Source organism: Corticium candelabrum, chromosome 9 (assembly GCF_963422355.1).
Source record: "Corticium candelabrum chromosome 9, ooCorCand1.1, whole genome shotgun sequence".
NCBI lineage: Eukaryota > Metazoa > Porifera > Homoscleromorpha > Homosclerophorida > Plakinidae > Corticium > Corticium candelabrum.
In genome coordinates, this window is record NC_085093.1 from 8,188,730 (window position 1) to 8,200,071 (window position 11,342).

At 41.8% G+C, this 11,342-nt stretch overlaps 1 long non-coding RNA gene across 1 annotated transcript in view; it reads left to right on the forward strand.

Moving 5' to 3' along the window:
- The first annotated feature begins 827 nt into the window (after nucleotides 1-827).
- LOC134184470 (uncharacterized) overlaps nucleotides 828-11,342 on the forward strand; it is an 11,552-nt gene continuing 1,037 nt past the window's right edge. Inside the window, exons 1-3 of the long non-coding RNA XR_009970667.1 lie at nucleotides 828-1,523; nucleotides 1,591-1,656; nucleotides 3,706-3,797. This is a non-coding gene — a long non-coding RNA (uncharacterized LOC134184470). The remainder of the gene's footprint in view (nucleotides 1,524-1,590; nucleotides 1,657-3,705; nucleotides 3,798-11,342) is intronic.

The window sequence follows — 11,342 nt, forward strand, 5'->3', positions numbered from 1 at the left end:
AAACTTGGACTGACACAATAGGTGATAGTGGCAATGCCACGGATGCCAACAAAACAATGCTATTGACAGAAGTGAATGTCTACGGAACACAACAACAATGTCTCTTGATTGGATTATTGATTGTTAGTCCTGTTGAGCCATTTCGACAGTCCCGTTGACATCTCGTTCTGAGATTAGTGGTTGTTAGTTAATATCCCATTGAACCGTTCCCTGTATATATATCAAGTCACGCGACTCGTCTGACTCTCACCATTTCGACCGTCTTGTTGGGCGTCGTCACCTTGAAGACTTTACTGGTGCTGCGGGACAAGCGTATCGAATGTGTCAGGAATTCGATTTACCTACAGCGTCAAACGAAGGGTAGGCGTTTTTTCGAAACCCGGATATACTAACAATATCTTGCCTCTTTCGATGTCCGCCGCAATAATCGACACGCTCCGCGTGTACCATTCGACGTCAGGAACAGGCAGTTTAAATTCGGTGGAGATCCAACGCGCTGTTCTGGAGATATTCACGTGCGAGCGGAGGCGGGTTCCATTGGCAGGAAATTGCGTTGTTGCAGGAGAAGTCCAGAAGACGACGTTCACTTCCGACCTTTGTCGTTTTGGTGTCTACGGGCCAAATTTGGTGAAGATCGGATGCGGGGCGGTGGAGATATGGGTGGCCATGCATGCAAACAGACAGACAGGCAGACAGACAGACAGACAGACAGCTCTTCTTTATATATAGAGATATCAGCTGCCCTGCTGATGGCAACATCACAAGGAAACAGGCCGAGAAGTTGACGAAATAGAGTGACTTTCGGGTGGAGGTAAGCCCATATAGCATTGTTGAACACTGGTGGTTCCGTGGTGTTGGGAGTGTTGGGCACAATGCACGCAGGTATTGTATGGTGGCTGGACATTGTTCCAGGTCATCATCACAACTTGCAGCGCTTACAGAATACCGTTCGTCATGTCTTCAGTTTAGACAGGGTTTTCTTTCGGTGCTTACTAGAGACCTTACGAACCAGACTGATCTGGTTGAGCACAACATAATAATAATATATTTGAATCATACCTATACTTGTTATTGAGTCCCTGTTTGGGGTTGTGGTCAATAGACAGACACGTACTTCCTCTTTCATAGACATCATATACATACATCTTTATTTTCCAAGCAATGCCGGGTGCTCCTGCTAGGTATCACATACATTAGAGCTAGTCTTCTAGAGAGCAAGTGATATTGACAAGATTTAAATGCAGACAGTCTATGAGGAACCCGACGGTGTTTATGCAGACATGAAATAGTTAGTCTATCTGAGCTAGCTGCTCTTTGGAGTAATTTTAGTTTGATTGGTTGAAGGAAAGTGTTTGATTGTTTATAACATTGAAGTACTGTTTGCTGGATTATTGTGATTGGTTGTTTCATATTGTACTGTGTAATGTATTGCCTTTTAGTGTTCATTTGATTTGAATTCATGTGACAATTCATACAGCTCAAATAGGAGGTCAATTGAATCAAAACTGCGCTCAGATGGCAGAGTAATATTTTCTGTTGTAGCTGTTGTTAACCTGTTTATTTTCTTCTTTTGTTGTGGATTTATATCAGCTTCGCAGAAATTATAAATGCTACTATGACCCTGATGATTACAACGATGTGGTTATGGCAAGAAAGGTGTGTGGTTTAATTATTTATTTTAAAAAGCTATAAATTATTTAATGAGAAGATGGTTTTACTGCAGTAGAATATTATTTATGGTAGAGTGGGAAATTTGCAAAATGATAAGGAGTTGTTTATGTTTGTTGCCAAGGGTATGATTTACATATTAAAGCAGGACTTAAGGGCCATTCGTTATTTTGTATTTTTTATCAGTTTGGATTCATGACGAATTGCTGTTGCCACCTATCCACTGTAAATTTTGTCCCTAAAATAATCTGACACATGTGACACGCAGATGCTGTAGCATTTCTGCACGTGCTGCTATTGTCTGTCATTACCTGATTTAAGAGACTCGGTCACTACCCATGTGTCAATACATTTGGCAAATTAATCGTTCCTGGCCACTGCTTGGGTTACATCACTGTGTGTAAAAATTCCAACTGTTTAATCAGGCTATGGTTTATGGTTGACTGAGAACTCTAGAGGCTGCACTGCTGACTGTTGATACCCTGTCGACGCTGGGCAGTATACCGTATGTCTTCGAATAAAAGTCGCCCACGTTTAGAAGCCGCAGCTGAAGAAACTTGCTGAAAAAGAGCCCTCGAATTAAGGCCATCCTAGTCTGCACGCCCGTGTCACATGCTTCTGATGCTTCCGCGTCATCTCATTCTATTATGTACGTGCACTCATCTATCAACTAGTTCAGGGTACTTTCCACGTGGTTCTCAGCGCATGTCCATCTAGAAAGTAGATAACACAATAGTTGTGGCATTTACAGCTAAACCTGCCATGTTGGCACCTTCAAAAGTGTCCAATTATGTCAACAGAAAGAAATGATGTTCAAGTACCAACGTGTCATGGTGTGAAGTAGATACTTAAAATAGCGTGTCCTCGAATACAAGCCACCCTCGTTTAGAGCTGCGGCTCCATAGCCTTGTTAGAAAGAGGCCATGGCCACTATTTGAAGAAATACGGTATTTCTCTTTTCATTGCCTCTGAGCCCACTTATACCAGTCATTCTGATTCCTATATATAACTTTTACTTGCCACAAGGCTTCAATAAACTGTTGGTACTATGTGCTGGGAGGATTTGAAAAGAAGGAAGGCCTTCTAGTACACAAGCAAAAGAGAGTCAGCTGCAATGTGATGGTTCGGCAGTAATTTGATTTAATTAACTTAATCAAGCAATTGGCTGTTCTCACATTGTGTGCATTTGCAAGAGGAAGTTAAATCCAATTGCTGCTGTGAACATTTCAACATAGTGTTTTGCTGGACTGAATTGCACTGGTGGCAAACACTTGTCCGAAGGTGACAAGGATATGATGATGATGTCAATAAAAATCGTATTTTTAATTTAGATGGAGGGCTTACCCACCCACTCTGTTTTGTGTTAAATCTGGAATTATGATTGTGCTAAGAAGGTGTGAATGAAAGACCTAAAGGTAATAAACACTCGCAGCTACTGATTCTATTCAGATCCCATTTTGCCACCAATAATTCAACAGGAAGCATCCTTGTTTTAACGAATAAATACTAATGTGCCATGGAACTTGAGGTTGTTTTGCTTAATTCAAATTGTAGTTGTCTTGTGATACTCTAACATGGACTTTTTATCTCGTGTTGTATAGGTTCATGCTTGCAATTGAGCAGTTTAGAATCTAGTAATTTACTCATGCATTGAGTACTTGAGGCATAGAAATGGAAGGCATAGAATTGTAGGAAGTTTACTGTAGGTAGTGGTTAGATAATTGGTGGCATTTGCTCTTGTTATGTGCAGTAGGCATTGTGAGTGTGATAGCAATGAGTGCATGCACAATTGCCAGACGTTGGTTGTACAATTGGTCATTGGGTCATTGGTCTTCAGCCGGGCGTTGCTATCCCTTGCACTTTCACACCTCATTTAATTAACATATGAACACTTCCTAGCACTACATGATGTTGATGACTTGCAACATTGTTTGGAATTTTTGATGCTGTACGGTTCAGAAAGTGGTGTCTTATATTTCTGTACTGAACTATTGCAAATATGTATACTTGGCTCTGAAGTTCTATGTTTTGTTGCAGTTTTCATTGGCTGCTGCGATTAATGCATTATTTTGGCCTAACTTTTTTTTCCTGCTTGGAGTGTGCCTTGTGGTTTTGGCAATGTGTTGCAAGTGAGTGATTTTCTATGTACATGATGCATGTGATTGAGACTTGGTAAATATTTGCTTAATCTCTGAATGAATGTGACTTATTGAATTGCAATTTCCAATTTAGACTATGATATGTTTGTGGTGGGTTTGCTATGTAATGCTATGTTTTTGGAAGTTAGCTACCCTAATTAAGTTAAAAAATACCCTAATTAAGTTAAAAATGCAATTTAGCTATAAGCAGTAAGACTTTGTAAAAGTCACATTACTGAGCAAGCAATGTACTGAAAGAGGTTCAAGTACTTCAGGTCTGCATGGCTAGGTACATTTGTAAAATGGTCTAATCACTGAGCAGTATTGCATTTGGTCATACATGGCAACCACAGATAATGGATAAATGACCAATCACAAACTGCCAACACTTAGGGGAAGGGTTTTCACTTGAACAGTCTAATTCATTCATATTGTGATTTACATGGGGTTCTTAGATATGCACTGTTGAAGCATACTGTTCACAACAGTCAACGTGAAAGCAATTGTTTTCCTAGCACACAAGATTGAAATTATACTTGAAGTTAATGTTGGGGAACTGAGGGCGACATCCTTTCTCTGTCTTGTATGTCTTTAATCTCACTATTTCATGATGAGACAATTTTAGTGGTGTTACGGAATATGTGGTCAACAGTCACTTTGTGTGCAATTTTGGATAGATTTTTGAAGTAGATCACTTGGAATCAAAATGTTATCAAAATTTATTTATACTATGCGATTGTTGTTAGATGGTTCATAGCTGTATAAGAGAGTGTCAAGACACAGTTTTAGTTGCCAGTTAATATTTTAAGCACACATTCAGCGTTTTCTAACAGTTATATGAAAAACATTTTGGCAATATTTTTAGGCCATCGCAAACATTTATACGGTTTACCGTATAATGTGTAGGGACAGTCTCTCAAACAGCAATAATACAAATTGATTGGGTGTCTGTCTGTCTGTCTGTCAATACATATATTTTTATAAAAATGAAATGTAACACCCGAGCATTAGCTAATCTACATGTCCATTACATCTAGTACAGCTGTGGCCAAAAGTTGTCGGACACATGTCATGCTTTATGTAAATTGGTTATATTTGGTTAGAAATGCGGATATAGTTCAGTAATAATTCCAATGTAACAATTATAATTTGAGATAACTATTTTTGTTATAAATATCAATTATGCCCAAAAAACTCACCATACAGGATCATTAAATTTATGGAGTAACGTAACATAGGAAAAGACATCATTTGAGATAAGAATAACAGCAACAAATTAGCAATATCACAGTAATAATTGCTAGTATTTTGTACACAGTTCCTTGGCACGGATCAGAGCTGATATCCTAGTCGACATGCTGTTCACCAGGTTCTGGCACCTCTCAGGAGCTATCCTCTGCCACTCGTCCTGGAGCACAGCCTTCAGCTGGGCCTTGCTGGTCGGCTGGTAACGTCGGACATCTATTTTCAGGTCGCCCCACAGGTTCTCAATTGGGTTCATGTCTGGTGATTGCGGCGGCCAGTCCATCACCCGAACATTGTTGGTCTGGAACCATCGTCTTGTTGAGACTGAGGTGTGGCATGGAGCATTATCCTGCTGGAATGTGTAGTTCTGGCCATTCCGGGACATCTCAAGAGCTGCAGGTAACATTGTATCACGGAGAATAGCCTGATACTTCTCAGAGTTGACTGTTCCGTTACAGACAGTCAGCCTTCCAACTCCAGAACTTGATATGCACCCCAGACCATAACAGATCCCGAGCCATGCTTCACTGTGGGAACGATGCAGTCTTTGTTCCACTCTTCTCCGGGCCTTCTTCGTACTCTCACATTCCCTGGGGTTGCGAACAACTGGAAACTGGATTCGTCACACCATAACACACGGTTCCACTGTCTTTGAGTCCATTTTTGTGCCTGCAAGCCCAAGCCAACCTTATCCTCTTCTGGTCAGGTTTGATGAGTGGCTTCTTTCGGGCCTTGCATGACCTCAGCCCATTGTCTAGCAACCTTCTGCGAATTGTCCTGACAGAAGCAGTCACAGCACCACCATTAGTCCATTCTTGGTGCAATTTAACGGCTGTTTTCTTCCTGTCTCGCAAGCTCATCCTGCACAGGTTCCTGTCGTCTCGAGCGGTGGTGACCCGTGGCCGTCCAGTGCGGCGCCTGTCCCTCACACTACCGGTTTGACGGAGTTTCTGGAGCAAGACTGCAATGCCAGCAGGGAATTTACAAACCCTGCGAGCAATCTGGCGGCAGCTGAGACCCTTCTCATGCAGCACCTGGATCCTGATGCTCTTCGCCTTGGTGTAGTTCCATGTCTTGGCCTCGTGAGCTTGGTATGAATCAAATTGCTCAGAAACTTCTGCTAGACTTATAGCTACGCTTGTACAATAAAATTGTGGTTTTTAAATGTAGTTTTATAGGCTATTCTCTAAATGGTGACAAACACATCTGTAATGGAATACGTAGCTATTGGTCAAATAATTGCTATACCAGGTTAAAGTAATTTTTTCATCCCTAAATCTACTTAAATATTGGTGTATTATACTCTCTTTGAGTAAACAGGTCATAATGTTCAATGCAAGTCCTGGTGAGAACCATATTTTTCACTTTAACTATATTTTTAGGGTGTCCGACAACTTTTGGCCACAGCTGTACATACATGAAAACTGGTTAAATCTACTATGCACACTAGATACGCACCAAGTACGCATACACATTATGACTAGACAGAAGGGACTTATAGAACTCACATTTGATTTAATTCTGGAACTGTTCGAACTGATTTTGACAGTTCCTTTTGAGGAACTGGAATTACTAGAACTGACGGCACTCTCTGGTCTGGAAGTTCGATGCTAGGATTGACAGATCTCTTTTCTGCAAAAGTCCTGGAAGATGCTGGCACACCATTTGCAGACAGAATACTGATAGTGTCATGCGTTCTATTGCTCTGTTTGAGGAAGATTGGCATCCATCACCAGGTCAACAAGAAGCACTGTTAGCTGAAGTCACTCTGGTAGTTCATGGATCGGTAGCTGATGAAGCCCTAAAGTCCATTTCAGAATTAAAAGCACCTCTGCAGTCACAACTGAAAGTGGGCTGCTGATGCGTAACCCTAGATGAGCTCATACAGGTATCATTGGAAAGCTCTGTTTGCTTTATTTAATTACGCATGCCTTTCATTCGTAGGATGCTTTACACCTGAGATAGGTTGAGTATGTGATGCTTCCGGTGAAATAATGAGATAGAAGGTGGAGTCTTGTCAATCATGTACTGTTCTAATTGTATGCCTGCTGTAATTAGATTGGTACGTTGTCTTAAATAGTAACTAGAAACAGTTTGAGGTGTAATCTGCACACTAGGTACAGCCACTAAGACTCTCTATTGCTTTCTACAGCACCGTTGGCTTTGTTCTGTGTGGTTTACTGGCAAGTTATTGGAATAGTAGTAATGAGACATCGCTACAACAATAGGGTATTAGGTACATTATATGGTGTTAGGTATCCTAAGCCACTCCCCAAAGCCAGAGATGGCTTTAAATCTGAAACAGTCTTTAGTAGGCGTTGACGTTGTTTCGGTTAGCAGTTTCGGTTCACAAAGCAAATTTTCGTTCGATTTAGTTCCTATTTCTGTGAGTTCCAACAGTTTTGACACGCCCTCATTTTCAGTTCTAAAATTGCAAATCGAACATACCCAAAGTCTTCCTTCAGCTGTATATTCAGGGAGGACGGATAGCAACTTCTTCCCTAGGGTCTTACCGTTGCATCTCTGAAGTTGGACAGCAATTCTCTTCCAATAATTCAAGAATTCTGGGGCATGTGGTTTACCCTCTTTTTGGACTGAACTGAGTGATCAGAGCCGCTGCCCTGTTGGTGTATGAGGAGTTGGAATGGTTTCAGAGCTCTAGGGATGGACAGAGATATATCTATATCAATGATAGCACCCGACTGTGTGTCAAAACTCTTTTTGGCCTATGTATATGTATAGCGATGGTGTGGCTTTCTACAGTGGTGTATGTGTAGACTTCTCAGACAATCTTGACCATATAAAGACACAATTGATTCATGAGACCAAACTGTCTCCACCCAGCTTGCATGTTATTAGATGGTATCACTGTCGTCGGTGTTTGATCCGCAATTGCAACTCTCCGGCCAGTCAGAGAAAATGGGAAGACCAAGCCTCAAGGAGCCCACCAAGCGGTATTCACGGAAGTTAAGTGCATGACTCAGAGAGGTGGGGATTACACTGATCCAAGCACTGGTTCTCTTTCCCTTTAATAATCAAAGTCTAGCTGAGTTGCAACCAGTAAGACCTCTTCTCGGTAGCTGTAGCACTGAGTGAGACAAAGAGACAATGAATGGATTGGCTGAGGAACAAGCTGAGGAACAAGCAGTAGAAATCATGCCAAAACTGCCAAGCCTGATTGGAAGGCATGCTTGCCTCCATGCCGCATCAGATAGAGAGTCAAATCCTAACAGGTGAGAGAAACTGAGTCTTGTTTGAGAGTCATATGTAGTAGCTGCAGATTTGAGAATGTCTGGAGCAATCATCTGTGCCAAGTGATTGAGCAAGGTGGCACACTGAACGTCCTCAAGCTCTTCCAGCTGATTGCACAAGACAGATCTTGTCTGAACAAAGTTGCTGCAGGATGAAAGCTGAAAGTCGAGCTAACCAATTAGTATTGCAAGAATCATGGTACCGTTTGACTGATAGGAATGCCTAATGACTCTGGTATTTGTGCCAATGTGACAGTATCTTTCTACTAGAATTCGTAGTTGTTGCTTGCTATTGTTAGGCCAATTCCAGTGAAAGAGTGGTCGCGTTCACACTTGGGTTAGCAAACCCGGGTTTACGCTAATCATAATACCCTGCTGTGCTATCATGCGCAGGGTGTGTTCTCACATGTTGAGCTTGTCCAGTTGCCTCTAATTAGGGTGTGTGAACTCTAGCAGACTGCAACTGATTGTATCATGTACTCAAGCTGTGCTACTCAATTCTCACGCAAGAATTGAAACGTCTTCTGACCACTTTCCATCTTTGAGAGCTCTCTCTCTCTCTAGGTGTAGCGACCACATGCATGCGATAGAACAGCAACAGTTGCCTGAATCTTGGAATGCGGCAACATCTTTTATTACAGAATTCCATAAGTCGTGCTGCGGATTTGATTTGCTCAAGAAAAAACTGCCAGACCAACACAAAGTAGAGCAATCTTCTTTGATTTATTGCTGTGATGTGCAATGTGAATAAACTGGAATGTTTTGACAAGCGCTAACCCTACATTTCGGAAGGGCTAGGCTAGCCCTGCTCTAACCCACATTCCTGTCATAAACTGACCTGATGTATTCTAATTGGTTATGCTAAGCAGTAGCAAACCCAGTTCTAAACCCTAGTGTGAACACAGCCACTGTTTCAGGCTGTTGAAGGAAGAGGCTAACTTCTAGGTGGACCCAACAAGAAGATGTCATCAAGATATACATTTACAGTGACATCTGAATCTGAAGACTGCAGCTTGCTCAAAAAAGGATGAAATGCCAAAGAAAAATACAGGCCCCACGGGATCACCCTGATGAACACCAACTTCTGAGGGAATAATAATTTGAGAGTTGGCAGTTGTAAACGCCAGACGGCCAGGTTGACTATACATTTGTTTGACATGAGAGAAAATGTCTGGAAATGTAGACGACACTTCTTGTAAAAGATGAGATCTAGTTGAATGCGTTCTTAGCATCTATTTTATGTTTGCCCAATCAAGGTGTGAGTTCAGAGATCATACAACGTGATGAAAAAGCATCTCTGAGCCACACTCCATTTTTAGGTATTGTGATATATTATACGGAACAGTTGATACCGGGTCTCAGGCAGTCGAATGACTGGGAGTTTCTAGTGTTAGACGTTGTGTTATTTGTTGTGCTTGTATGATGTTTATTGCCAATAGATAATTGATAAAGATGGTGCCAGGAGTTCCAGAAGAAGATGAATAGAAAAACAGCTAGTTTGGTTGCTACAGAAACAGCAGAAGCAGCGAGTTCAATGCTCTTTATCGTTTACCAAAACATGCTTCCAAGTCCAAAGCCGCTAAACGTCAGAGACGGGAACATAACAGAATATTGGCGACGCTTGCGACAGATGTGGACGTCGTATGAAATGGCATCTAGAATGAACTTTTAGCCAAGTGGCTATCGAAGAGTCTCCGTGATAACATATATGTCTAGGTGAAGTTGCCCTAGAGATATTTAACTCCTTCACCTTTGACTCTGAGAGTGAAAGACAGAAGATACAGTACAACCTCGATTAATCGGACCTCGATTATCCGGACTTTTGATTATCCGGACAAATTATGTGTCCCCTAACATTTGCATTCCCGGATAATGCGTTTCAGGATAAAGAAAGTACTAATTTCACTTCGCACTAATACATTGCAGGTGCAGCGTCTCACACATGAGCGAATACATAACAGAGAACGTAATAATCTAATAAATAGGTAGCTGTTGATGACTATTCTAGGGACATGAATGTACAGTAAGTGGGGAAACAGAATGTGAGAGTGTGGCTTTACAGTGGACGAAAATTAGTTGATATTTATTAACTTTTGATTATCCGGACAGGTGATAATCCTGACTTTTAACCTGTTTCCGGAGAAGTCCGGATAATCGAGGTTGTACTGTAGATGTGGTATTGGAAAGAAAATCACTTCGTTGGTGTTGTTAATGTTATGTACGAACGTTATACGTTCAACCAGCAGAACCAGCAAGGGTGAGTGATTTGATGCTTAAAGAGCATTCCGGAGATATGCTGGCTCCGCCTTCACTCGCTAATGGGAAATCCATACTAACCAAGTTGGGTATCTGGGTGCTATTTCAGAGCAAACCCAACAGATGTACGTTAAATACATTTCATAACTTAAAGGAGAACTCCCACGATTTTCAAGTTGGGATCAGATACAAGTCCCTTCCATAAACCGACAATTTGAAGGGACACAGGTTTTGTGCGCGACATCTTCACGGCAGCAGAAACGTTGAAAGAAAGGGCGTGTCGGGTAAGTGAGGTACATGACGTCATTGGTGCAAAGCCACACGTGCATGCCATCGGATTAGATGCAGTTTCGGACAGATTTGAATGCATACGCGTTGTTCTTTTCTGTCTGGTGTTCGACCTTACAGTTTCGAGCCAGAGTACGGACCTACTCAGCGTGACATTAACGCAGTTGAATACATTGACAGCCATGACGGCAGACAGATCACCAGTGAAGATCTGTCTGATGAGAACGAAAATCGAGTTGGGAACACTGCTTGGTGCAGGTGCAACAGGTGTTTTGTAATGCCTAACGTAGCTGAGTGCTTGTGCTGCCAGGAAGTGGACGAACTAGGGTATAGGGTGGAAGCGTGAGGATCTGATCTGTAATTATTATGCAGCATGAGAACTTCCTTGCTGTGTGTCTCAATGAAGACGTTCTTCGAACAGCTGTAGTCTTAATGACTGATTGGCGACGGGATCCCATCAGAGAGCCACTAACTTCCAGGCGAGTAGCATCTAGAC